This window comes from Enhydra lutris, unplaced genomic scaffold, assembly GCF_002288905.1.
Source record: "Enhydra lutris kenyoni isolate GAN:26980312 unplaced genomic scaffold, ASM228890v2 scaffoldscaffold93, whole genome shotgun sequence".
Taxonomy (NCBI): domain Eukaryota; kingdom Metazoa; phylum Chordata; class Mammalia; order Carnivora; family Mustelidae; genus Enhydra; species Enhydra lutris.
Genome location: NW_019154177.1, coordinates 7,369,100 through 7,395,017, shown reverse-complemented (window position 1 = coordinate 7,395,017; position 25,918 = coordinate 7,369,100). Strand labels below are relative to the sequence as shown.

General features: G+C 39.3%; 1 protein-coding gene across 2 annotated transcripts in view; it reads left to right on the top strand.

Moving 5' to 3' along the window:
* Positions 1 to 25,918, top strand: part of LOC111138564 (CDK5 regulatory subunit associated protein 1 like 1) — a 653,240-nt gene that overhangs the window by 266,830 nt on the left and 360,492 nt on the right. The window lies entirely within an intron of this gene.

Genomic DNA, 25,918 nt, shown 5'->3' with positions numbered 1-25,918 from the left:
GGATTACCACTTAAGTAAGTTTTCTTGACTGTGGATACTCTTCCATATTATTGTTTTAAATAGTATTATTTTTTTTAATTGGGAACATTTCCTTGAACATTCACATAAACTATATCAAAAGAAGTTTTTGTCTGTGGTTGGAAAAAATGTCTCTAACCTGCCAACAGAACTTAAAATTGCATAAGGAAATGGGTGTTGATGCTGAGAAATGGTGTGTAGGCAGCAGATCTCTTGTTCTGTCTGAAAACAGTGATGAAACATAAACAACAAATGTGGATTGCTGTTGCTCTATTTTAGTGTGGGAAAGACAACTTCAGAGCAGGAGAAAAACTTCTGCTGTTTTAATCAACTTTCATTATATTTTAGGCATGGGATTTTGTTGGCAGTCCTCGCAGGGATCACAGAAAGCTAACGTCTATAAAAAGTCCTACGGTGCCTGTTGCATTATATTTGTGTGGAACTTCAGCAGGAGTTCATAACTTGGGATTTGTTTTTGATCTTCAAGTGATCTGTGGACTCTTGAAATTATTTATAGAATTTTACTTTTTTTTTTTTTTGAAGCTTTTATGATGCATCGTTGTCATGAACCAATCTTTTACTCCTTTGTTTTTATATTGCAGTAGAGTACACAGAACATAAAATTCACCATTTTAACTATTTTTAGGAGTCTGGTTCAGTGGCGTTAGGTGCATTCGTATTTTTGTGTGTCCATCACCACTGTCCACCTCTAGAACCTTATCATCATTCCAGCCTGAAACTCTGTACCCATTAAACAGTAACTCCCCACACCCCGCTGCCCTGGCAGCTTCTCTTCAATGTTCCCTCTTTATGAACTTGACTGCTTGCTGGGAATGGCTACTCCAGACTTTGCTGTGAAAGAGAGGAGAGGGCAAAGGGGTCCACGCTTCGAGATGAAGACCCTTTGCTCTTCTTTGCTCTCACCTTTATTCGTGCTTCAGGGTAATCATCAGTCTTTATTACTCTGTTTCTCAAGCAAGTGATGTGTGGCAAGGGCTCTTACAGAAAATAGAAGAGTCTGATTATGGGAAAGATACAACGTGCTGATCAGATTGTTCTACAAGTTCTGCGCAACATAGCTTTAGGGGACAATGCATGCATCTCCTAGATCACGGGGCACCTGTTGGGGCTAAGAAGGCTTCGGGGAAGGTAGCTCCCCACAGCATTCCTATGGCAGACTAGTCGCGCAGGCCTGGGCATTCCAAAAGTCTCCGTCCTCCTCCAACACCTTCCCTTGCCCCCAGCGGCCTCTGTGTCACATTTTAGCAAGTCAGGTGTTATGGCTGACTTCATGCTCTATGTTAACCCCAACAACTGCTCTACCTTATGTAAGTGGGATCATGCACTGTTTCCTTCTGATTTATCCGTGTTTTAGCATGTATAGAATTACATTTCCTAAGGCTGAGCAATGGTCCATTGTATTTATATACCACATTTTGTTTATGTGTTCTTCCACTGATGGACGGTTGGGTTGTTCTACCTTTTGACCATTGAGACGAATGCTGCTCTAAACATTGGTGTGTGAAGTCTGTCTAAGTCCCTGCTTTCATTTCTTTGGTGTATGTGCTTGGAATCAGAATTGCTGGATCACATAGTAATTCTATGTCAAGTATTTTGAGAGACCAGCATATCATTGTCCACACTGACTACACTCCTGCTCTCTGTAGAATTTTGTGTTGCGTGCATTTTTTATTTTACGAACCAGTCATTAGATTTCATCAAAATCTCGAGGTGGTCTATTTGGTCCTCACCAGATTCACTTTAATTCCCACACACCTGATACAGTGACTAATGTGTTACAGAGGTGACTTAGGCCCATCCACTGTTTCCGCATTCCACCAGAACCTCTCTGGGTAGATGAAATGCAAGGCATCGCCCTTTAAGTTCAGTTCCCTGGGTTAACGCAAAGTAGGTGACTGTAGCATTAGGTAGAGTCTGATGTTCAAGTGGCCTTGGAAAACAGTATTATTTTTCAGGCTCACAAGAAGACTGAGATGACAAAACACAACAAGTAGCATTAAATTCTGCACTGAGAGTGTGGTAGGTTGGTGCTAATTTTGATTTCTCATCTATATGGAAGAGGCTTTGCTTACAGGCCAGCAGACGCTACTGTGCACCTTTACGTACTTGAACAAACTATTTTCAGTGTGAATATGATCATGGATTTCTTTATATAAACAGATTTTTAAAATAGGTTTGTTGTTCTTTAAAATGGATTCTTATCAACCAATGACATCATCATAGCTGGAGTTTTTTTCACCTAACTTTAGAATGATAACTAGCAAAAATTAATACATTAATTGTTAGTAGAAATAAATAGGACTCCCTTTTACATCCTTAAAAAAGTGAAACAAACCCAATGACAAAGAAAAGTTCAACATTATCTTTTGGCCCCGTAACACTTTAAAATTACATGAAGTTGAACACGGTAATTTAAAATACTATTCAAGATTCTACTATTTATATTTTGCTTCTTTTTAAAAAAATTTTATTTATTTATTTGAGAGAGAGAGTGAGCAGTGGGAGGAGTGGGGGGGTAGAGAGAGAGAGAGAGAGAGAAGACACCCTGCTGAGCAGGTAGCTTCATGCAGGGCTCGATCCCAGGCTGCGGAGATCATGATCAAACGTCAAATGCAGATGCTTAACTGAGCCATCCAGGTGCACCTTTATATTTTATTCCTTAAGGCAGAGAATTTGTGCCACAAAGAATTTTTTTGGTAAATGAATTTTGGAGTCCTATAATTTGGGACCAAATTTAAAATTCAAAACAAACTAAAGAAAATTGTATAGAACTCTACTAGTAAGTCTGGTAAGGCTAGACTAGTGATGCTCTGACAGCCCACCTTTTCTGCTCCTCTCCTCCCGTTCAGGGCCACTGCCGTCGGTGGGACTGGGGCACTGCTCAGCACTGTCTTTGGGCAGGAGGAAAGGTGGAGAACAACCAGTGCTGAAGTTACATCTTAGAAAACATGATTTTTGCTTTTTCAAATTAATTAGCTCAATCACTTGGTGTCCATTTCTTATTTTTAAAACGTTAGGATTGAACTAGAAGGTTGTATCTTTTAAGGGGATGATTCCCCCCCCCCCACCCCGAGGTGATCAACATGGCGGTGTTTATGATTCCAGAGTCTTAGCAGTTCTCCAGATTTAGAAACCTGGCAAATTACCCAAACATCCTTTATAGAGCTTCTATAATGTCCTAACCCTGTGATTCTTTTCTAATTTGGAGGGAAGGACTGTCCATCCTGTAAATTTCAAAATCTCTCAGTACGAGGCGTTACTCACAGTTGGCACCTAGAAAGCATGGAAATGCAAAGAAAATGGTTCAGATTAAGGAAGGTACAAAACTGTTGTGCAAACACTATTTAACTGGTTCTTCAGCACTCTTAGTGGGGTTTGGTGGCTCTGTTGGTTATTTGGATCCATACATTTCAACGGCAGACACAGATTTCCTAATGATAATGAAATATAATGACTTGCATAACTCAAGGTTAAAAGTTACGCCTTAATCCAGTGGCTTTGTCTGCATTTCTCAGTGATTTCTTTGGCTATACCTTCCTCTGGCTTTTGGCCTCAGGGTCCGTTAGTCTTTTGTTCCTACGCTGTAAAAGAAAGGGGCAGTATTTTAAGAGCAAAAGAATGCTTTCTTCAAACTCTCTGTGCATTTCCTTGAATTTTACCCTTTTTCCATGTATGAACTAATGGCCATGTGCTGATTGGCTTAGGTCTGAGTTCTGGGACTAACCATTCATTAGAAGAGGAAAAGGGACTTCTCTTTGATTAACCGTGCCCTCGAAAACTCTAGAATTGGTGCTGTAGATAACTTCTCTTGAGCTTCATGGATGACAAAACCAATATTCCTTCAGGATGGGAATGGGGCTCCGTCCAGGACAGAGGTCTAACAGCGTGCCCTATAGTTCAGCCTTTCACTCCCAAACATCCAAATATATTCTTCCTCTTATGCGTGTCCTGAATGAAACTTTGCCCGTAGATGAAACACTCTCACTACCTCCCCCAGAGGCGGACATTTCAGCTTCTCATCTCATTCCAAGACCCAAGATCTTTAGGTGACCCAAGGTTGTCTTTCTCAGATCTGATGGAGCGCCTCGTGGACCTGCAGCCCTGTGGCAGAACAACAACATGTCTGTTCCTAGTGCTCGAGCAAGAGCAGCGTGGTCATAGTACAAGTTTCCATCTGTAAAGGAGATAATGGAAGAGGACGCACAGTGAGCAACGCTCACCCTTTCCTGGCCCAGGAGTGATGAGTACCCTTGGACTGGCAGGAGGTTCATGTCTTCGCGTATTTGACAACAAGTGATGCTGATATCTGAGAGCGTCTCCTTTCCCTTGTCCTCATGGCACATCTGCTGTGGCCTTTGAGAAGGACTGAGCAGCTTCTAGTAACTCTCTCACCTTGCCCACGGGATCGGAAGGGAAGGACCTCAGCTTGAGTCAGAGCAGTGGTTCTCAGTGTGGTCCCCGGACCAGAAACTTAGCAGATTCTGGGGTGTCACCCCAGACCTAATGCATCAGAACAGGCGCTCCAATGATCTGTCCTCCTGGAGCATCAGATGCACCTTCTAGTTTAAGAACCATCGACTTAGACGCTCAACAGGTTTTTGTGGTTTTGTTGGCAAATCAACTCCCTTAAAAACTAAGTGGACTGCAGTTGGTTTAGGGTCAGTTGCATTTGCAGTAACCATAGTCAGAGACCTTGCCTGGTCATCTGCTCTCTGCCTGTCAGGGCATGAAGTCTCCACCCACCCCGGGTTCTTAATTTAAAAGCCACTGCCCTATCCTGGCCTTGGCTTGTTCCTTGCCTTTAGGCTGCATCTTAACTGCCTTTTCACAACAAAGTTTATTGTCCTCTTTTTTAGGCAAGGGTACACCTGTTAGGAGGGGTAGAGTGGTAGGTGCTGGGGTAAGGACCCTGGGTGGGGGGCTAGGTGTCCTCCTGGCTCCATTCTCCTCTTCCTGAGAATCTCTAACTTCTAAGCCTCTGCTTTCTCAAGCCTTAGCTTGGCTTCCACAACTTGACTTGTTGGTTGGCTGGTGGGTTGGTGGGTTGGTTTGTGTTTTGACCATGCTGGAGTCCACATTACTGAAATTTTAGCTTTTGGGGGGTTTATAGAGGCAGAGAGGACCTCTCTGTTTTTTCTCCTCTCGCTTTCAGCCTAAGTTTATTTTTAGGCTATAGAGAGCAGGCAACACATTTCTTCATTCTTAATTTTTATAACACTTACCTTTCTTTTTCTTGAAGCAACCATAATCAGTGCTTGGAGCAGTGATGAAATTTAAGGTATTCGCTCTTTGGTTAAGAGTGCAGACGATAGACCCTCTCTTTTGGGGTTAGAAACGGGTGCCTCTAAGAGACAGGAAGCAAATAAGAAAAAACAAGTCCAGGCTTTCTGTCTCCCTCTTGTGACCCCTGCCTCATGAGGAGAAGTTGGCAAAACATGGAACCCGTGGAATACTGCTCAGGACTCAGAAGCAGTGCACTGTTGATAACACTCCGCAAGATGGCCGAAAGAAGTCAGACAAAAAAGAGTATATACCCTATGACTCTATTTATATAAAATTCTACAAAACTAAGTTATCATGAATACGAAGAGGGAGAGAAGGGACAGGTGATGTGTCTAGGGGTGGAGAGGTGACAGAGGGACTGGAGGGAAAGATGACGAAGCAACAAAAGAAACCTTCGGTGTTCATGACTTCACAGATAACATTCCTATAGCAACTGTGATCAAAGTGTACATTTATTTTTTTAAGATTTGTTGATTTATTAGAGCATGAGCAGCAAGTGGTGGGGGGCGGGCGGAGGGACAGAGAGTATCTCAAGCAGACTCCACTCCGAGCATGGAGCCTGAGGCTCGACCTCACAACCCTGAGATCACGAGCTGAGCTAAACCAAGAGTCAGACGCTTAACCCACCAAGCCACCCAGGAGCCCCTGTCATGATGAAATTCCAATGCCCTAGGATTGACATTTGGTCGTGGATGTCAGGATATATCAGTGGAAGCAGTGTGTGTTCGTGTAGCACATTTTGATTTGTGTACTGAAGTAGCATAACCTAGGGCTTCCGAGTTTCAAATCCCAGCCTCACCACTCATCAGTAGCCTTTAATAAATTACTTAGTCTCATTCTGCCTCAGTTTCTTCATCTGTAAAAGAAGGGCAATAAAAATGCAGACTTTATGAAGTTGATATAAGGATTAAAAGTGCTTTCATATATGCAAAGTGCTTAAAACAGTGCCTTTCACACAGTAAGCGTTGTGCAACTATTAGCTGACTGTTCATTACTCTGCCGTCGAGAGTGTTTTATTTTTAGGACTGGGTTCTTGGAAAGATTTTTTTAAAAAGATTTTATTTATTTATTTGATAGAGATCACAAATAGGCAGTGAGGCAGGCGGGGGCAGTGGGGGGGAAGCAGGCTCCCCGCCGAGCAGAGAGCCCAATGCGGGGCTCAATCCAAGGACCCTGGGATCATGACCTGAATCAAAGGCAGAGGCTTTAACCCACTGAGCTACCCAGGTGCCCCGGAAAGATTTTTTTTTATACAGTGTATACAAATTGAACACTTAAACATGAATGTTTATTAGACTGGAAATAGAGGGGAATATTCGGGAAAATACAATAAGGGTTTTTAACACTTGTTAACAGGTTCTGAAGTGAACCAATTTTCACTCCTGTTGGCAGTCAGGGAGCTTCCCTAGAAATGGACTCATGAAGTCAAGCTAGAATGTTTTTCTCTTGAAAAATCTTAACATGAACCAGTTTTCACTATTTAATCTAGAAAATAAAAACGTCCAACAGGATAGGAGATATTTGGGAATATAAGAAAGGATTTTCCTATACGATCTATTGAAAAACAGGAAAGTGAACATTTGAGGTTCGGCAAGGAATGTACTCTGGGAAATGCTAATATACAGCATTTCCTATTGTTTATTTTGTACTATTTGGGAGCTGTGAGCACTTAGGTACCTAGCCTGATTGATAATATTTGGATAAACAGTCTTACGTATGTGCCTTGGTTGATTTTTTTTAAAACAAAGGAAACATTCCATACCTTGATGTCTGCCTGTGTGACTCTGGCCTGCTGGGGAGCCAGAGGTGGCTTAAGACTTACCTTTGCCTCCTTCAGAGGGTAGCTTCCTTGGGGTATAACCTGTGCATACCTCTGCCTCTTGGAAAGGGGGTTTCTCAGCGGGCATATTGCTCAACTCAAAAACATTTTTCTTTAATGTTCCTATTCTAGTTCTTGCGTTTACATGATTCCCTTCATCTGAGACACAGAATCCCTTTTCTGTCCTCATGTTTCTGAAAACAGCCTAATAGTTCTTTAAAAAGGATTGAATTCTCTATTTAAAGGGGGGGGGTAGCTTTTAATCACTCCCTCTTGTCCCAATAAAGAAAAAGAGTTGTTTCCGAATCAAGAGGGAATCAGACAGTCTTTCGAGGAAATAAGGGGTAATATGTATGAAGGGGAGCATGCACTAAACCTTGAGGCCCCAGTGGGAAAAGCTTTTCTTCCAGGAGGTGTGGGAAGGGTGGGCAGCCAGTGCCTGTCCATTAAGGACCTGCTGGTTCACTCATTTTATCTCTGATAAACCGGTATTTGTCTTGGCCCTGCTTTAGTTAGTGAGCTCCAAAAGCCAGAGATAGGCGGTTGAATTTTACTTAGATTATTTTAATCCTAATGAGAGTTGAAATATTCAAATTTGGAGAATTTGTTGAAATGAAAATGGTGGGTAATTGCATAAATGCTGAGGCATTACTTTTCCATTTCAATTTAAAACGCCTCCTTTCTCTTCATTATATAATTACTCACACCATTATTTGACCCAAACAATTTGTTATTTTCCCACACAGGTTAGACAGTTATCTGAATTTAGCCTTCTAGTTTCAACACAGTTGAAATATAAGATTTTTCTTTTTTTTTTCGCAGGATGTTTTGACCCGTGTTAGAACAATACCTTTTATCCCAGGCGCCAAAATGTGGTACCTGTTAGAGGTTATGGAATTAGCTCTGGCTAGTGTTTCCTGTGAAATTTCACCCCGGCAGACGTCAGCCTCCAGGGCCGCTGAGGAAGCAGAAACAATACGCTCTCTTTGCTGACGGGTCTTTACTTTTTAATATATTCTGAGTTCTACGAATCAGGGGTTGTTGTCCTTGCTGTTAGGGTTAGTGTGGGGGGGGGGTGGCGAAGCCTTCAGGGGATTAACCCCCCCAGGTCTGTCTTCCGTCCATGTGTTGTCCTTTAGAATATTTGGAAGTGGGGTTCTAGTGTTCCTTAGGCTGATAGCAGTAAGTGTGAACTGTTGAGCCACAGGAAGTAAATAAATGATATTTCTGATATCATCATGTGAATTTGGCTTCAGCTCAGGAGGATAAGAATAGTACCATTGTTTACAAATCCACATTCTTTGGTTCCGTGGTTGTAGTTGGTAAGGGGGCCCGATATTTGTACCTAAGAAGAAGCAGCCCAAAGGAAAAACCAAAACCCAAACCAAGACAAAGCGGTAACAACAAAAATCCCCTCCAAAATGTAGAGAACATTTAGCGGTGGAAGAAGGGGAAACTGTGTGTGTGTGTATGTGTGTGTGTGTTTGTGCTTTATATACAAATATACATCTACTTGGTTATATATATATATTTTTTTAAAGCGTGTGTGTTACTGCTTTTTGACTTTAGGTATATTGGGGATATGCCCTACATGGCAGAATTATATTTTAAGGGATAAGTCACATATGTTTACTTCTTACAAATACATATGCCTTAATCTGATCACACATCGCTGTATATGATGTATACACACAGTGCCTAAGTAAAGTCTACTGTGGCAGGAGAGAAATAATTGCCTTCAGGAGCCCTGTTTTTGTGTTGTTGTTGTTACCCCTCTCCCCACCCCTAGCGTGGATACTGATAAGTTAATTCAAGTCTGTAACAGAGTCGCTTTGTAGGGGTTCCCTAGCTCCCATGGCCCAGCTGTCTGTGCTTCACTAGTCAGTATAATTTGGTGGCCGCAGGTATCTTCAGTGGTCTCTTTGAACGGTGCAGATAATAGCTTCACATTAATCTTTTGTACTGCTGTTATTGTTTTAGAAAACTAAAAATGGCATTGTATGTGGAATAGAAGAAAAGTTTTGGAAAAGTATGTGCCTTACGGTTGACAGAATTTCATCATCTTCCACCACGCTATTTTGGTCAATACATTCAGAAAACAGTTGTTGCTGTTATGGGTGTGGGACCTTGTCTCCCAGGGAGTAAACCACTGGCTAGAAATAGAACAAGCTCAGAATCCAGCTGGAATTATTGTTACTTATTATATTTCTTCTGTGTATTAATTGGTATGTCATCTGACCCAGGCCAGTATATTCAGCGATGCCTTTTTTTTTCCTTTTCTATTTTTTATCTGTGTATCTTCAGTTCTAGAGGTTATCATAGAAATGTAAGGCAACTGGGGCGCCTGGGTGGCTCAGTGGGTTAAGCCTCTGCCTTCGGCTCAGGTCATGATCTCAGGGTCCTGGGATCGAGTCCCGCGTCGGGCTCTCTGCTCAGAGGGGAGCCTGCTTCCCTCTCTCTCTCTCTGCCTGCCTCTCTGTCTGCTTGTGATCTCTCTCTGTCAAATAAATAAATAAAAATCTTTAAAAAAAAAAAAGAAATGTAAGGCAACTTAGGTAGATGCTATCGAATCATCTGCAGCAATGGTTTCTGTAGACCTTGATGGATTTTTGCTGGTCTCTGGTGAAATATAAAGAAAACACAGTGAATTTTTCCTGCAGCTAAATATTTGATTTTTTATCATGATATTCCTCCTATTTTGGTGTTGAAATGGGCTCTTTTTAAATAAAATAATGACAGTACAGGGTAGTTTGCCTTTTGTTTTGTTTTTTAATGTCTTTACTTGGCAAAACGAAAAGTTGGCGCCCAATTTGGTAAGGCAGGTGTAAGTGCGTGCATTTTAAAGTTGATGTCTCTTGACATCTCAAGGTCTGGAACTGCTGATGGAAAATGTACATTGAATATGGATGGTCTTTGATGAATACTTTGGCCCTCTGATTTCTCTTACTGGTTAGTGTATTTGACATGGTATACACATTGCGTTGTGCTTATATCCTGTGTGTGGTCTCTGGCCAAATCCTTCTAGTCTATAAGCTTCCGTTTCCTGTTCCCAGCTGCCTGACCTTGAAGACAGGAAAGCAGCTCATCCTTTCATCTGGCAAGATCTATATGGTCTCCTTGCGTCTCCTCCATTCCTGGTTTCCCTTTCCCCACCTCATTGTATCTTACTGGATTTGTTTCCAAGAAGATCCAGTTTTAAATGCCAGCCGACCTTTTATGGCTCTGTAGCCAGGGACTGACTTGACAGCTGGTCTGGTTTATTATGAAATCACCAGTAGCTTTGGGAATGGATACTCTAGTTGTGTACGTGGCACTGTGTAGGATTTTATGACACTCAGTAAAATGAGTAAAATAATGCCTGTTCCCTAAGTAAATTGTCAGCCACTAAGAGTATTAAACACACAATCATGTATTCTTCATTTTGTTGTTGTGGTAAAATACACATAATAAAAATTTTATCATCTGAACTTTTTACGTGTACAGTTCAGTCATATTAAATGCATTCACATTTTTGTGCAATCATCACAGCATCCATTCCCATAATTCTTTTCATCTTGTGAAATGAGACTCTGGACCCCTTAAACAATAACTCCACATTCTCCCCTCCCCACAGCTGCTGGCAGCGCTGTTCTACTTTCTGCCTCTGAATTTGGCTACTCTGAGTACCTCATATAAGTGGACTCCACACAGCATTTTTTTTTTTTTTTTTTTTTTTTGTGATTGGCTTATTTCATTTAGTAGATTGTCTTCAAAACTCATACACATCTTAGCACATCGCAGAATTTTCGTTCTTTCTAAGGGTGAATAATAATAGTCCAGTGTGTTTTCCTTATCCTTTCATTGGTCAGTGGCCATTGGGTTGATTCCACATTTTGGCTATCGTAAATAATGCTGCTGTTACAGATAACGGGTGTATAAATATCTCCTCGAGACTTGCTTTCAGTTCTTTGGCATATATACCTAGAAGTGAAATTGCTAGATCCTAGAAGTAGAATTGCTGGTAAATTCTATTTTTTTAATTTTTGGAGGAACTGCCATACTGTTTTCCACAGTGGCTGCACCATTTTACATTCTTATCAACAGTGCATGAGTTTCTCTATATATTTGCCAACACTTAATGTTTCCTGTTTTTTTGTGTGTTTGTTTTTTTTTTTTTTTTTTTTTTTTTTTGGTAACCAATCTAATGGGTGTGAGATGACATTTTATTGTAGTTTTGATTTCCCTAATGAGTAGTCATATTGGGTCTGTTTTCATGTGCTTATTGGACGTTTGTATATCTTTGGAGAAATGTCGGTTCAAGTCCTTTGCCCATGTCTGAATTGGGTTGTTTGTTTTGTTGTTGTTGAGTTTTAGGAGTTCTCTGTAATTCGTTAATCTCTTATCAAATATATGATTTATAATTTTTTTCTGACTATGTGGGTTACCTTTTTACTCTGTTGAAAGTATCTTCTGGCGAACGAAATTTTTAATTTTTCTTAAATCCAGTTTGTTTGTTTTTTTGTTTTCTTGCCTGTGCCTTTGGTGTCATATCCAAGAAATAATTGCCAAATCCAAGGTCAGGAAGCTTTTATCTTATGTTTTCTTCTAAGAGTTTCGTTGTTTTAGGTCACACGTTTAGCTTTTTGATGCATTTTTGCGTTAATTTTTTATATGGTGTCAGGAAAGGGTCCAACTTCATTATTTTGCATGTGGATATCTGGTTTTCTCAGCATCCTTTGTTGAAAAGAATGTCCTTATCTCATTGAATGGCTTGGCACCCTTGAGGAAATCATTTGAACATGTATGTGTGAGTTTATTTCTGGGCTCTCCATTTTATTGCACTGGCTTATAAGTCTGTGTTGTGCTAACACCAAACTATTTTTGATAAGTAGAGCTTTGCAATAAGTTTTGAAATCAGTAGTGTGAACTCTTTAGTTTTATTCCTTCTCAAGATTGTTTTGGCTATTTGGTGTCCCTTGAGATCCATCCCCCCTGCAAAAAACATCTTTGGGATTTTGACAGGGATTGCCTTGAATCTGTATACCACATTGGGTAGTATTGACATTTTAACAATATTTATCCAATCTATGATCATGCAGTATGTTTCCATTATGTCTTTTTCAGTTTCTTTCAGCAAAATTTTGTAGTTTTTATTATATAAGTCTTTCACTTTGATCAAGCTAATTCCTAAATATATTATTCTTTCTGATGTGGTTGTAAACGAAATTGTTTTTATAATTTTCTTTTTGGATTTTTCATTGTTTGTGTTTAGAAATGCAGCTGATTTTTATATATTGACTCTTGTTCATGATACTTTGCTGGGTTCATTCATTCTTACAGTGTATGTTAGGGTATATTTTTAGGATTTTCTGCATAGATGATCATATCATCTGTAAACAGATGATTTTACTTCTTCCTTTTCCAATTTGGATGCCTTTTGTTTCTTGAACTTGCCTAATTGCTCAAGCTAGAACTTCCAGAACTATGTTGAGCAGGGAAAAGTGAGCATCCTTGCCTTGTTCCTGACTGTAAAGGAAGACCTTTCAGTTTTTGACCTTGACTGTGATCCTCACTGTTTTTCACATAACGGCTTTTATTGTGCCAAGGAAGTTTTCTTCCGTTTCTAGTTTATTGATTGTTTTCATTAAGAAAGATGTTGAATTTTGTCAAATGCTTTTTCTGCATCAGTTGAGATGATCATGTGTTATTCTGCATAATTCTGTTGGCGCGGCATATTACATGGATTGATTTTTTAAAAAAAGATTTTATCTGAGAGAAAGCATAAGAGAGCATGAGTGGGGGGGAGAGGCAGAGGGAGAGGGAGAAGCAGACTCCCCACTGAGCAGGGAGCCTGACTCGGGCTGGATCCCAACACCCTGGGATTGTGACCTGAGCTGAAGGCAGATGCTTTTTTTTTTTTTTTTTTAAATTTTTTTTCAGTGTTCCAGAATTCATTGTTTATGTACCACACCCAGTCCTCCATGCAATCCGTGCCCTCCATAATACCCACCACCAGGCTCACCCAACCTCCCACCCCCCGCCCCTTCAAAACCCTCAGATTGTTTTTCAGAGTCTATAGTCTCTCATGGTTCATCTCCCCTTCCAATTTCCCCCAACTCATTCTCCCCTCCATCTCCCCATGTGCTCCATGCTATTTGTTATGCTCCACAAATAAGTGAAATCATATGATAACTGACTCTCTCTGCTTGACTTATTTCACTCAGCATCATCTCTTCCAGTCCCGTCCATGTTGCTACAAAAGTTGGGTATTCATCCTCTCTGATGGAGGCATCATACTCCATAGTGTATATGGACCACATCTTCCTTATCCATTCATCTGTTGAAGGGCATCTTGGTTCTTTCCAGTTTGCTGACTGTGGCCGTTGCTGCTATGAACATTGGGGTACAGAAGGCCCTTCTTTTCACTACATCTGTATCTTTGGGGTAAATACCCAGTAGTGCAGTTGCAGGGTCATAGGGGAGCCCTATTTTTAATTTCTTAAGGAATCTCCACATTGTTTTCCCAAAGTGGCTGCACCAACTTGCATTCCCACCAACAGTGTAAGAGGGTTCCCCTTTCTCCACATCCTCTCCAACACATGTTGTTTCCTGTCTTGTTAATTTTGACCATTCTAACTGGTGTAAGGTGGTATCTCAGTGTGTTTTAGATGTGAATCTCCCTGATGGCTAGTGATGAACATTTTTTTATGTGTCTGATAGCCATTTGTATGTCTTCTTTGGAGATGTATCTGTTCATGTCTTCTGCCCATTTTTGGACATGATTATCTGTTTTGTGTATGCTGAGTTTGAGGAGTTCTTTATAGATCCTGGTATCAGCCCTTTGTCTGTACTGTCATTTGCGAATATCTTCTCCCATTCCGTGGGTTGCCTCTTTGTTTTGTTGACTGTTTCCTTTGCTGTGCAGAAGCTTTTGATCTTGATGAAGTCCCCAAAATACATTTTTGCTTTTGTTTCCTTTGCCTTTGGAGACATATCTTGAAAGAATTTGCTGTGGCTGATGTTGAAGAGGTTACTGCCTGTGTTCTCATCTAGGATTCAGATGGATTCTTGCCTCACGTTGAGGTCTTTTATCCATTTAGAGTTTATCTTTGTGTATGGTGTAAGAGAATGGTCGAGTTTCATTCTGCTATACACAGCTGTCCAATTTTCCCAACACCATTTATTGAAGAGACTGTCTTTTTTTCCACTGTATATTTTTTCCTGCTTTGTCGAAGATTATTTGACCATAGAGTTGAGGGTCCATATCAGGGCTCTCTACTCTGTTCCACTGGTCTATGTGTCTGTTTTTGTTGAAGGCAGATGCTTAACCAACTGAGCCACCCAGGTGCCCTTACATAGATTGATTTTCATATGCTGAAATATTCTTACATTCCAAGAATAAATCCCACTTGATTTTAATGCATAATCTTTTACTATGCTAATGAGATGTGTTTGCTAGTATTTTGTTGAGGATTTTGCATCCATGTTCATAAGGGATATTGGTCTGTAATTTTTCTTGTGTCATTGTCTGGCTTTACTATCAAGGTAATGCTGCCCTTCTAGAATATGTTAAGAAGTGTTCTCTTCTTTTCAACTTTTTGGAAAACTTTGAGAAGGATTGGTATTGCTTCTTTGTGTTAGGTAGAAGTCACCAATGAAGCCATCAGGTTCCAGGCTTTTCTTTGTTAGATTTTTGATTACTAATTCAAGCTGTTTAGTAGTTATAGACCTATTTAGATTCCCTGTTGCTTCAAGACTTGCTTTTGGTTAAGTTTTGTGTTTTCAGGAATTTGTCCATTTCAAATAGGTTATCCAGTTTGTTGGTATACCGTTGTTCATTGTACTCTCTTATAATCCTGTGTATTTCTTTAGACTTGGTAGTAATGTCCCACTTTCATTTCTGATTGTAGTAATTTGAGTGTTTTTTTTTTTTTCCTCAGGCCATGTAACTAAAGGTTTGTCTGTTTTGTGGATCTTTTCAGAACCAGCTTTTTTGTTGATTTTCTCTCGTGTTTTTCTGTTCTCTATTTCACTTATCCCTTCTCAAATCTTTATTATTTCCTTCACCTAGCTTTGGTTTTAGTTTCTTCTTCTTTTTCTCTTTTCCTAAGTTACCAAGTTGAGTGTTGATACAAGATATTTTTTTTTTATTTTTAGTTTTTTTTTAAAGATTTTATTTATTCATTTGACGGACAGAGATCACAAGTAGGCAGAGAGGCAGGCAGAGAGAGAGAGGAAAGCAGACTCCCCGCTGAGCAGAGAGCCCGATATGGGGCTTGATCCCAGGACCCTGAGATCATGACCTGAGCCGAAGGTAGAGGCTTAACCCACTGAGCCACCCAGGTGCCCCAAGATCTTTCTTTTAAAACGAGAAAAGTGTTTATAGTTATAAATTTTCTCCTTAGTACCGTTTTTTCTGCGTCCTGTAAGTTTTGGTGTGGGGTTATTTTAGTTTTCCTTCATCAGTGAGTATGTTCTTCTTTGGTCCATTGGTTGTTTAAAAATGTGTTGTTTAATTCCCACAGTTTTGTGAATTTTTGTATTCTGATTTCTGACTTCATTTGTTGTGCTCAGAGAAGATACTTTTAATCTTCGGAGACTTAATTTGTGTCCTAACACACAGTCTGTCCTGGAATATGTGCCATGTGTATTCTGCTGCTGTTGGGTAGAATGTTCTGTTACCTCTAGATGGTTCAGTGTATGCTTAGGTTTTCTGTGCCTGCTTTCCTTCTTTCTGGTTGTTCTGTTCATTATTGAGAGGGTATTAAAGTAACTACTGTTATAAAACTACTTCTTTTTTGAATTCTGTCAGTTTTTGCTTCATATTTTGATGGTTTGTCATTAGTGTGTATTTGTACGTGTTATATCTTCTTTTGGTATTAGATCTTTTATAAATTTATAATGTGTTTCTTTGTCTTTCATTACATTCTTTGATTTAATGCCTGTTGTGTGTGATATTAATATAACAACCACTGCTCTCTTTTGGTAATAAGTGCTTGGAATATCTTGTTCCATCATTTTACTCTCAACCTGTTTGTGTCTTTAGATCTAAAGTGAGTTTCTTATGGACAGCATATCGTTGGAGCTTGTGTTTTTATCCATTCTGCCAGCCTCTGTGTTTTGATTGGAGAGTTTAATTCATTTGCATTTAATTACTGATGAGGGACTGACTTTTCTGTCTTTGTGCTGTTTTCTGTATGCCTTATAAAGCTTTGCCCCTAATTTACTGCATTCTTGTTTTCCTTTGCATTTAGTTGATTTTTTATAATGAAAAAAATTTTTTTAAAAGATTTTATTTATTTATTTATTTCGACAGAGAGAGAGAGCACAAGTAGGCAGAGCGGCCGGCAAAGGGAGAGGGAGAAGGGAGAAGCAGGCTCTCCGCTGAGTGCGGAGCCCGACATGGGGCTCCATCCTGGGACTCTGGGATCATGACCTGAGCCGAAGGCAGCCGCTTAACTGACTGAGCCATCCAGCCGCCCCTATAGTGAAAGTTTTAAGTAACTTTCTCATTTCCTTGTGTTTATATTTTGTAGCTGTTTTCATTAGGTTACCATGGGGGTTACCTATAACATTCTAAAGTTCTAACACTAATTTGAATGTGTACCAGCTTAATATCAGTAACAATAAAACCTGTGCTCCTTTTCAGCTCATTCCCATGTGTTTTGTTATTGATGCTGAATCCCTCTAGTAAATTTTTCATTTTGATTCTTGTACTTCTCAGCTCCGAATTTCTTTTTTTGTGCTTTCTGTTCTTTTATTTCCACTTTTTCATTGATTGTTTTCTTGATTTCCACATTTTTTGTTGGTTCTTTGAGCATCTTTAAGACAGCTGTTTTAAAGTCTTTTTCTAGTAGATCTACCTCAGGACTTTTTTGGGGACAGTTTCTGTTGACATATTTTTTTCCTTTGAATGGGACATACTTTTCTTTTTCTTTGTACGTCTTGTGATTTTTATTTTTCCTTCCAACAACTGACAGTTGAATCTAATAATGTGGTAATTTGGGAAACGAGATTCTCCTCCTTCACAGGTTTCGCTGGGTTTTGTTATTGTTTATGTATTTTTTAATTGTTGTATGCTTTGTTTGTGGTGAAAATCAGCCTGAAATATGAACGTAAGATCTTCTCGGGTCTTTTCTGATCCTTTTTTGGGCGTATCAGGTCACTTTCTAATTTTGCTCATATGTGCAGTTGTTTTTGAGTGTCCTAATTAATACCTGGGCTCCCCAAAGGGAAAAAAGCGAAAAAATGAAGGGATAGATGGGATGCTGGCCCTTTAAATCTCCTTACAGTCATTTCAGCTAGAGAGACAGAGACTTTTAACAGTGTGGGCAGGTGCATCAGTGGCAGTCACCTCTTCATTTTGAGCCTCTGTGATAAGAAGTGGCAATCAGAGCATCATTCCTGATACTCTGAGGGCAAGGTCCTCTTTGCCCACCCTACCACCCTCATGCTGTGTGTAAGCTGCTGTCGGAACACATGGCTAGGGATAAGGCATGGGTAGGATGGGTAGCTGCTCCTGTGCTAAGAGCTGAAATTACCCAAAAGTTGCCATTCAGATCTTCCCCTGTAAGTTGCAAGCTGTTAGCAGACACCAGGGTTCCAAAATTGTTCTATCAGACAAATTCTGGGGGTGCAGTGAGGATACCCTTTCCTGGAGCTTCACAGTCCACCATCTCCTAGGATCCTCCCCACCCATCATATGTTCTTACACACAGTAAGTTGCATCTTAAGGGAGGTAAAGTACGATCAGTGATAAAGGAGTTTCAGATAAGATAGATGCATTTGTGGGGACTCTTGGCTGGCTCAGTTGGAAGAGCATGCAACTCTTGATCTCAGGGTCACGAGTTCAAGCCCCAGGTAGGGTGTAGAGTTTAGTTTAAAAAAAAAAAAAAAGCTAGATTCATCTTTTATTGAGCTGCCTATGTAACTTTGGGTAAATTTCTTAATCTTTTTCAACTTCAGTTTCCTCTCTGAAAGTTAGTGATAAAAATGCTGATATCAGGATTTCTGTGAGGCTGAATGAAGCCATGGAAAGCAACCACCTTTTACTATTGTTAGCAACCCTCTCCCCACCCCCCTCCCCCCACCCAAACCAGGTGATTTTAAAGGTGTGGTGCTTTTTACACAGATTGATGGGTAGTGATGATAAAGGTAATTTGTTTTAGCTAAAAGGAATGGGAAGTAAGGATATAGAGCTTATATATGTTAGAACATCTTTTTGAAGCAAAGGATGTGGCCCCGTAGCTAATGGAGGTAGAAGAAGAAAATAAGAGTTGGCAGTTGTGTTTGAATTCAGTGTAAGTAGGAGAAGGTTTGGCTGCTGCTAAGCTCCCTCCTTCTTTCCCTCCTTTCTTTTCTTTTTCAAAAGGAAAAGCAACTTCAGAAAGGTAGCAGTTGAAGAGAGAGGCCGTAATTGTTAGAATAAGGTCTTGGAGTTGGGGACAGAAGATGGAATTGGTGTCCCCAGTGGAGAGATTCAGTCTAGGTTGGAGGTTTCCTGACCACAGGAAACTTAAGGTTTTTGAACTGTATTTTGTTAGTTTTTAAGGATGTCATTTTTTCTTTGCTTGGTCAGGATTTCGAGCTTGGCAAACAGGTATTATGTTATCATTTGAAGATCTAATCAGATCCTGAGGATAGGAGTATCTCTTACATTTGCTTAAAAGATCAAAAGGCTTTTCCTGGAAATACTTTGAAAACCAAGATCAGGGCTCACAATAGGCTATGAACAGCCAAGTCTGGCACAGCCTGTCCTGTGTGAACCTTTTGTTTCTTGAGGAGTTTTTTGTTTTGTTTTGGTTTGGTTTGGTTAGCTTCATTTTACTTCGATGTGGAAGAACATGGCGGGTGCTACAGCATGATTTTTGTAAAGTTTAGCTCTGTAAAGGGGCTTATTTGGTAAGGTTGAAGCTTTGAGGAGCATTGTACTTTGTCAATTGATTAAAAGTAAATATGGATTGAATTATGTGGACGAAACTGAATATGCTATTTTAATGTGTTAACGTCTGAGTCCCCAATAGTATTTTTGGGTATTTAAATTTATTTTTGACCCTAAAACACAGAGAGAAACAGAATTCTGAGTCACGTAAGCTTTTCTTCCTTCCCCATAAAAAACAGTATCAGTATGGGGAATTTTTTAGAAGTATAACTCTGATTTTTAAATTATTTCAAAACTTGTGATATTTAAAGATGCTCTTTAAAAGAAAAAAAAACTAAATATGTTCAAACTTTTAGTTTTCATTTGCTTTCTGTGGTTTAGGTATTAAATTTGACATTTTGCTATGCATTTGAGCCCTTTGAAATATTTTAATTTGTAAAATTGTTATTTCATCTCTCTGGCTTACGTAACTGAAAAATATTCTGCCACAGATGCTTTTTAAGACTTACGAGTTACACTGCTAAATTGGATGCTGAATCTGTCTCTGCTTTTGAGGTGTTTAGTTCCTTGTTGGCCTGTGGCCACGGGACGTCTGTACACAGAGTGGTGGGTGGGGTGTGCTCCCGTCATTCTTCTGTCAGAACAGTTGAGGGCTCTTCAGGATTTTCCATCTTCCTCGGAGTTTCACAGCATCTCTTTTTGGTTTTGGCTTGCAACAGTCAACCTTCAAAGATCTTTTGTTTTCTGATGGTTGAAGAAATTGGCTTGATGTTCCTACTCCCAGACAATTATTTAATTGTTTACAGATAACCGAAAGTATCTCGTAAAGGTTTCTATGATGAATCCCTTTATTTTGTTAGAAGCTTGTCATGTCGAAATAATTGGTTATTGTAATTCCTGTTGGTGGAGGGAATTGTTTTCAACCTCAATGTCATCAAAAACTCATTCTTTCTTTTTTGATTTTGTTGTACCTATTTTTCCTGTGAATTATAACTGATTTCTCTCTTTTTTAAATGTAAGGCTTAGCAGATTTAATGCTTGAGATTGTGCTGTTACAACATGCTTGAAGAAATACACTTTATAGAAATTTTCACTTTATCAAAATAATATGTTTTGATACCTGCAGATAAGGATGAACCTATCTTATACAATAAAGAGTTTAGAACTTCAAAAACATATCACATCAACAACCCTAATTAACCCTAGGGGAGCAGTTTAGTGAAGAATATTTTTAATTCTTTTTTTTTTTTTTAATATTTATTTATTTGACAGAGAGAGAGAGAGATCACAAGTAGGCAGAGAGGCAGGCAGAGAGAGAGGGGGAAGCAGGCTCCCCACCGAGCAGAGAGCCCGATGCGGGGCTCGATCCCAGGACCCTGGGATCATGACCTGAGCCGAAGGCAGAGGCTTAACCCACTGAGCCACCCAGGCGCCCCGAATATTTTTAATTCTTAATGTAATATACTTACTGGCTTATTTTGATTATTATAAATGTTTCCAAATATCACCCTGTTTTATTAAGATGTTCTAGTGGATTTTCAATAGGGAGTTTTCCATGGGGGTATACTTCCACCTTTATTAAGTGATCGCGTAGGAAAACACGATTTGGTTTCCACAGTTGGTTTGAGCCAACCCATCAGCGGTACATCTGTTCCATAAAGTTAGGTATACCTGGAACAGGATAATGCATAATTATTTCTTTATAGAATTGTTTAGAACAGTCACATTAAACAAACAGTGGCCAACAGTTACCAATCAGTTACTAGGTACAGACACTGTTCTAAATACTTTACATGTGTTCATTCATTCATGTTATAAATGTTTCAAATACATGTTTCCCTTCCCTTCCTCTGTTTTCCTTCCCCTTCTTCAGTCCAGTGTCCCTCAAGATAGTTACTTTTAAGAAATAGCCCAAGTCAGAAATATTAGTAGCTTTTATTAAGATTGTCTCCTTAATGTATGGAGCTCTCCATTGGTAATAGAAATAAGAGAAAGGGGTCAGGAGACTTGAAGTAGTTTCAGGAGGCAAAGAGAGCAGATTCTCTGCAAGAATGCTGATTTACCTTGAGTGACAACTGCCCATCATAAGGGGATATTACAGATGAAGGAATGGTAGGGCTTGCTGCGTTGAACGTTACTCCGGTGCCTGAGAAGGGCAGAGAGAACCTGAGCAATAGAATTTAAAGATTTTTTTTTTTTTTTTTAATTTGACAGAGCAAGAGACACAAGCAGGCAGAGCAGCAGAGGAAGAGGGAGAAGCAGGCTCCCCACCGAGCAGGGAGCCTCGGATCATGACCTGAGAGCCAAAAGCAGTCGCTTAACCTACTGAGCCCCCCAGGTGCCTCAGAGAGCAACAGAATTTAAAAAGATATGGCATATCAAATGAGATGACATATTTTGCCCCAGAGCCAGCAAGAAGACGAAAAACAATTTGTAAAGAAGGGTGAAATAACTTGGGGCTAGTGGATAGAAAAGAAACTTAGTCTTAGATTTCTAAAGAATAAAGGTGAGAAACACATGCTTTAGACAACTAACTTCATATACGGGATGATAGTACTGGTCATATCTTTGAATCCATATCCTACATTACTTGCATCTCATGTCAGATGATTGACGAGTTTATTATTTGCATCTGTATGTAACTAGGGTGTTTGACACACATTTATTCTGGGGAGTCAGATTGTATGGAAACAGCATGAACTTTGAAATTTGGCAGGCCTGGATTTGAACCTCAACTACATGTCTTGAGCAAGCTACTTACTAGACTACCCCCCCCCCGCCCATTTTTAGTGAGATATAATTGACATATCACATTGTATAAGTTCAGAGTATACAACATAATGATTTATGTCTATATCGTGAAATGCTTACCACAGTAAGTTTAGTAAACAGATTTCCCTGCACATGATTAACATTTTTTTTCTTGTGATAGGAACTTTGAAAATCTAGCTCTCAGAAATTTTCAAATATAAGATACAGTGTTGGTAATTATAACCATGCTGTATATTACATTCCCAGAACTTAACTATGCTTGTAACTAGAAGTTTCTACCTTTAGATTGCGTTCACCCATTTCCCATCCCCACTCCTTACTTCAGGCAACCACCAGTCTCTTCTCTGTTTTTATGAATTTGTTTGTAGATCTCATCACCTTTTTGTAGATCTCACATTTGTTTGTAGATCTTCACAAAGCGAAGTCATACACACTTTGTGTTTCTCTGACTTATTTCACGTAGCATAATAAAGCCCTCAGTGTTCATCCATGTTGTTGGAAATGGATGTTCTTCTTTATGGATGAATAATGTTCCATTGTGTATGTGTGGATATGTGCACATGCTACCGTAGTTTTGTTCATCTACTTACTGTTGGACAAACTGAAGTGGTTTCTGTGTCTTGGCTTTGGTGAATAATGCACTGACAATGAGGATGCAGACATCTGAGATTGTGATTTCCTTTCTTTTGGATATATATACTCGGAAGTGGAATTGCTGGATCATATGCGTGTTGTATTTTTAACTTTTGGTAGAACCTCCATATTGTTTTTTGGTAGTGGCTGCGCCAGTGTACATCACCACCAACAGTGGCCAGCTGCTCCCTCTCTTTTCTCTACATCCTTACCAACACTTGTTATCTTTTGTCTTTTTGATGATCGCCTTCATACATGTGTGAAGTGATATCTCATTGTGGTTCTGATTTACATTTCCTTGATGACTGGTAATGTTGAACCCTTTTTTCATGTACCTGTTGGCCATTTGTATGTCTTCTTTGGAGATGTCTATTTTGATTCTTTGGCCATTTTTAAATTGGATTATTTGTTTGTTTGTTTTCGCTATTGAGTTCCTTATATATTTTGAACATAAAGTCCTTATTGGATATTAGGAATTTCTTATTATGGAATAATAATCAAATATTTGAATCACTTATTATATTATGAATTAGATGTGTGGTTTGAAAATATTTTCTCCCAATCTGTAGGTTGCCTTTTCATTTTGTTGATCACTTCTTTTGCTGTGAAGAAGCTTTTTAGTTTGATGTAGTCCTATTTGCTTACTTTTTATTTTGTTGCTGTTCTTTAAGGTGTCACATCTGAAAAATCATTGCCAAGACCCATGTCAAGGAAGTTTCTTCCTGTGTTTCCTTCTAGAACTTTTATGGTTTTTGGTCTTACACTTAAATCTTTAAACCATTTCAAATTAATTCTTGTGAGTGGCATAGGACAGTGATCTAGTTTCATTCTTTTGCAAGAGAACTTCCAGTTCTCCCGGCAGCATTTATTGAATAGACCAATCTTTTCCCACTGAACACTCTTGGCTCCTTTGTCAAATATTACTTGAGTGTATACGCACAGGTTTGTTTCTGGGCTCTTCTCTTCCACTTGTCTATTTGCTTTTAAGTCAGTACCATACTGTTTTGATCACCGTAGCTTTGTAATATTGTGTGAAATCAGGAAATGTGATGCTTCCTGTGTTCCCATTTCTCAGTACTGTTTTGGCTATTATTAAGAGTATTTTGTAGTTCCAGACAAATTGTAAGATTATTTTCTCTATTTCTGTAAAAAAAAAAATGCCATTGGAATCTTGATAGGGATTGCATTGAGTCTATAGATATCTTTTAGTAGTATGGACGTTTTAACAGTATTAAATCTCCCAATCCCTGAGCATGGACTGTTTCTCCAATTATTTGTATCTTCTTTAGTTTCTTTCATCATCGCCTTATTATTTTCAGTGTAGAGGTTTTTATGTCCGTGGTTAAAACTGTTCTTATGTATTTTACTGTTTTTGGTGTTATTGTAAGTGACTTTATTTTCTGTGTTTCTTTTTCCGATAAATTGTTAGTGTATAGAAATACTACTGGTTTTTCAGGTTTTTTTGTTTGTTTGTTTCTGTATGTTGATTTGGTATCTTCTACCTTTGCTGAATTCATTGATTAGATCTAACAGGTTTTTGGCGGAGTTTTTAGGATTTCTTATGGATAAGATCTTGTCATCTGTAATGACGCTTAGGTGGCTCAATCTGTTAAATATCTGCCTTGGGCTCGGGTCATGATCCCAGAGTCCTGCTTCTCCTTCTCCCCCCACTGCTTGTGCTCCCTCTCTCTCTCTCGCTGTCTTTTTTTCCTCTCTCAAATAAATAAAATCTTTTAAAAAAAAATCATGTCATCTGCAAACATTATTTTACTTCTTCTCTGATTAAGATGCCTTTTATTTATTTTTCTTATCTAATTCCTCTGGCCAGGACTTACATGCGTGCGATTGAATAGAAATGGGAAGCGTGGATGCCTTTGTCCTGTTTTTGATCTTGGAGAAAAAGCTTTGACCCTTACACCATTGAGTCTGATGTTAGCTGAGGGTTTGTCATGTATGGTTTTTATTGTCTCATGGTACAGTATTCTGCACCCAGTTGGTTGAGTGTTCTTATTATGACTGGACATTGAATTTTGTCAGTTTTTCTGTATCTGTTGAGATGAACATGTGATTTTTGTCCTCAATTCTATTAATGTGTTGTGTCACACTTCTTCATCTGTGTGTGTTGAATCACCCTTTTTTCTGAGGGATGAATTCCACTTGACCGTGGTATATGATTCTTCCTGTAGTATGCTTTTGAATTTCGTTTACTAGTATTCTCTTGCAATTTTTGCATCTGTATTCATGAGGAATATTTACATGTAGTTCTCTTGTCTTACAATGTCCTTATCTGGCTTTGCTATCAGGATAATAATAGCCTTATAAAATGAGTTTGAGAGCATTCCCTCCTCTTCTGCTTTTTGGAAGAGTTTGAAAAGGATTGGTATTCATTCTTTTTAAAATGTTTGACAAAAATCATCAGTAAAACTCTATCCAGTCCTGTGCTTTTCCACAGTGGGATATGGTTCAGTCTCTTCACTCGTTATTGATCTATTCATGTTTTCGATTTCTTCATGACTTAATCTTTGTAGGTTGTATGTTTTTAGGAATTCGTGCATTTCTTCTAGATTTCTTCTACATTACCTACTGTGAACAGCTCTGTAGCTTATGTCTCCTTGTATTTCTGTGGTGTCAGGTGATGATCAGACATTCTGAAGTAGATTCTTCATCTGTAAGATGGGGATAGTAACACTGAACTCTAGAACGATGAATGAGATAATGGGTATAAAACATCCAGAATAGTGTCTGATACTCAGTCAAAACTAAACAAAAGTGTGTTATCCTCTCAGAGAGAGGCCCGCAACAGTTTTCTCTTTTCCCTTCTTATAAAACAGATGGAAATTGAGAAGAGAAGACCTTTAACAACTGGGAGACTAGAATTTGTGCTCCTAAGAGAGAGACCACAATCTGTGTTTTATCTTAAAAAAAAAAATGTACACAGGGGCACCTGGGTGGCTCAGTGGGTTAAAGCCTCTGCCTTCAGCTCGGGTCATGGTCCCGGGGTCCTGGGATCGAGTCCCTCGTGGGGCTCTCTGCTCAGCAGGGAGCCTGCTTCCCTTCCTCTCTCTCTGCCTGCCTCTCTGCCTACCTCTCTGCCTACTTGTGATCTCTGTCTGTCAAATAAATAATAAAGAAAATCTTTAAAAAAAAATGTACACAGCTTAGGAAGAAAAGAATGGTAGTTTTTTAAGGTTATGTGGTTGGATAAACAGTAAAAATCATTTGAAAATATATGTGTTACTTAAGAGTGCCATGCAAAAATTATCAGAAATGAAGCATTGCATAGCGCCTGGATGGCTCAGTTGGTTAAGTGTCTGCCTTCAGCTCAGGTCATGATCTAAGGGTCCTGGGATCGAGCCCCACATCAGGCTCCCTGCTCAGTGGGGAGTTTGCTCCCTCTACTCTCTTCCTGCTCATACTGTCTTTCTCTCTCACTCACTCTCTCCCTCAAATGAGTAAATAAAATCTTAAAAAAAAAAAGAAATTAAGCATTGCATATTTGGCCGCTGAGTACA